This window comes from Triticum dicoccoides, chromosome 5B (assembly GCF_002162155.2).
Source record: "Triticum dicoccoides isolate Atlit2015 ecotype Zavitan chromosome 5B, WEW_v2.0, whole genome shotgun sequence".
Lineage (NCBI taxonomy): Eukaryota > Viridiplantae > Streptophyta > Magnoliopsida > Poales > Poaceae > Triticum > Triticum dicoccoides.
The window spans coordinates 192,937,986-192,941,623 of record NC_041389.1 but is presented as its reverse complement, the minus strand read 5'-3'; positions in this window follow the sequence as shown (position 1 = coordinate 192,941,623).

Below are 3,638 nucleotides of genomic sequence, written 5' to 3'. Positions count from 1 at the left end.
CTTACGTTCCATCCCACAATCAATTCCCTTATATAACTAAAGCATTTCTAGACACAACTTTGACCAATTTGGCTTGGTAATCCTACAGGCAGTCAAGCTCTGATACCAACGCTGTCAGGACCCCGACTCAATGTCACATCGATCTAGCCTGTAACACCTCATATCACTTTGCGGCCTCACGCACGGTATTCCCATGGGTGTCGCCTTACCTTTGCCCGGGACCGTTTGCGCCTTTTGGCTCACGTATATGATAGTGTCGCTAGTATCCATATGATAAGGAGCCCGGGCTGACATGACTAGTCATAAACCCAAAGTGGCACAGACTTACAGGGACATGCATCCATGACCCAGCATCGAACGTGTCGGTCATCAGCAAATGGGTCCGGGCTGTAGCACTGGGCTAGCAGGACTCCGGTAAACCGGGCTGTAGCGGGCTAACAGGACTCCGGTACTCAATGCGTGACATTTCCCTGAAGGGACAGACACAGTAACGAAGAAGGACACATGCCGGCCAGCCTAAGTGTTCCGGAGCAGTAGCAAGCTACCATGGCTCAATGGAAACACTAGGAGACATTTCCCGGTAAGAGAGGCTACTAAAGATAAACAACTAGATAGTCAGATCCCACACATACCAAGCATTTCAATAGCGTACACACAATATGCTCGATATGTGCAAATACAACATGGCATCACAACATGACTCTACGAAACAAGTATGTATTCATTAGGCTCCGAGGAGCGAGATATTACAAACATAGGTCTCATGACCCAACATTCAGAGCATACAAGTCAAAACACAAGCGGAAGCTATCATGTCTGAGTACAGACATCTATAAATGAGAAAGGTGAGAAGCCTGACTGTCTACCAGATCCTGCCGAGGGCACAAGATCATAGCTGAGGTAACAAGCTAAACGTCGAAGTCCACGCGGAACTACTAGTGAGACCGAAGTCTCTCTGCAAAAACATAAAATAGGCAAACGTGAGTACAAATGTACCCAGCAAGACTTACATCAGAACTAACTACATATGCATCATTATCAACAAAGGGATGGTGGGGTTTAACTGCAGCAAGCCAGCTTTGACTCGGTGGCTATCCTGAACTACGACTGCAAGTAACTCTTTTGAGGTGGCGCACACGAGTCCACATATTCACCATATCAATACACCACTATGGATCCGCTCCCGTCTCCTACGAGAACGCCATCCATAGCACTCACGCTTATCTTGCGCATTTTAAAGTATCCACTTTCACTTGTCTATGAACTGATATAAGCAACCCAGAAGTCCTTTTCCGCGGACACGGCTATTCGAATAGATAATGTTAACCCTGTAGGGGTGTACTTCTTCATACATGTTTCCACCACTTAGCGTCTGCACACGACATGTGCTCGGCAGACTTCAAGTGAAAGCCGACGTGGGTGTAGACCACGACCTAGCTAAACACTCAAGTCTCTAGTCCAGGTTTATCGCCTATTCGGGTTCCATCCATGAGGAGATCCGGCCGAGGTTTCACTCACAGCCCCAAACGATGTGAACAGGGTTCCCGAGATGCCTAACGGGCAACCGGTACACCGTGCCACGTACCTACCGCATCACAGCACACCCCTACGGTCAGCGCTGTCCACGGCCTCCAGTAAGCTACAAACACCAGAAACTACTTGCAACTCCTGGACAGAGGACTTGGGTGAATAAGAAGTCGAGCGGGGTCATATTTCAGGGCCCAATGCATGGTAGTAGCTGAATCATGGATCACAAACACAAAACTCAGTTCCTGAGGACGGCTTCAATGAGACAACCCACCATGTACTCCTATATGGCCTCTCACCGATACCTTTTACCAAATCGTGTTCACACACTTAGCTCACACATAGTAGGACATGTTCACACACCTCTGATTCATTCCCGATGGATCAGACCTGACTCAACTCTAAGCAGTAGCAGGCATGAAAAACAAACATGAATGAGTAGGCACAACAGGGCTCAAACAACTCCTACTCATGCTAGTGGGTTTCATCTATTTACTGTGGCAATGACAAGTCATGCAGAGGATAAAGGGGTTCAGCAACCGCAACAAGTAACAAATATGTCGTTGTTGTCCTAATGCAGGAAAAGAGAGCAAGGCGAGAGAGTAGGATTGTATCGGAATGAACAAGGTGGTTTTGCTTGCCTGGCACTTCTGAAGATAACATTGAGTCTTCATCAGTGTCAACGATCACAACGTCGGAACATCGTCTACCGGGAGGGAACAGATACCGACAACAGAGAAGAAATACAATTAATGCAATGCACAATATGATGCATGCTCATGACATGGCAATATGAATGTGTTTTGAGCTAATGCAACTAGCAACAGGTTAAATGGGGTTGGTTTGAACACTAGGTTCAAATTCAAACTCCATATGTGAGAGTTTAAATGCCATTTAATTGATTTGTGCTAAACAGCAGCTATAAGTTGTTCTAACATGCATGAAAATGGTACAGATGGATAGATTGGATTTTTCTGATCATCTTTCGTATATAATTTATCTCATTTGGAGTTACGGTTGATTTTCTATGATTTTTAGAAGTTTAGGACATTTTCTGAAAATAATAAATCATTTAAGATTTATTTAAAATCCAAAAAAGTTACTGCGTCAGCATGACCTCACAGTGACATCACCAAGTCAACGGGTTGGTCTAGGTCAAACCTGACTGGTGGGGTCCACTGGTCAGTGTCACGGTACTAGTTTGGGTCGCTGACGTGTGGGTCCAGTCAACGGCCACGTCAGCACAGTCAACTTTGAGTTGTGGGTCCCGCGTGATTAAACTAATCTAAACAAAAGTTTAAGCCGTGGTTAGTTAAGGCGTGGGGCCCATATGTCAGTGAGGGAGGGGGTTAATTAGCTGGGTCGTTAGTGACTAATGACAGCGCTCGTCGACTTCGCCGGAGTTACGCCGGCGACGACCAAAACGACGGCGGCTCGGCTCGGATTTGAGCTACGGGTGGTGGTTTGGCGAGCTGAGGGCAGCAGGGAGTAGCTCTTGCTCGTCCGCATCCAAAGGACCGGACAGGAGGCCGCGGGGTGGCCGGTAGCAGCGTCGGCAGCGAGCAAGGCGGCGGCCGGAGCTACGGCTCCATGGGTGCGAGGAGTGCAGCGCGCTAGCGAGCGAGATGATGGCCGCGTTGGGCTCCTGGGAGATCCCTGAGCACTCCTGTGTGCTCGGGTTAGCCAGGCGGGGCTGCTACCGACGGTGATGATAGACGCAACGCCGGCGAGCTTCGGTGACGGCGAGGAACGACACTACGGCATGGGGGCGAGCAAATGGAGAGAGGGGAGATGCGGAGGAGCTCACAGCGAATCCAGCAGAGGCAACGGCGAGGCCGGGGAGAGGCTGGAGCTCGCGAATCCACGACGAGGTTGCCGGCGGCCGGAGGTTGAAGATGAGGTCGGGGACGACGTTGCAGGGTGCTTCCGCTCGCGTGGCTTGGCGGAGACGGCGTAGAGGTCAACGGCGGAGCTTCTCGGCGCGTCGGGGAGGTGTGTGGAGGCCGGTGGCCGTGGTGGTGGTCTTCGTCGGCAGCGGGTGCAGTGCTTGGGCGCGCTGAGAGAGAGCGAGGGAGAGGAGGGGAAGGAACGTGAGAGAGTGAGAGAGGTGA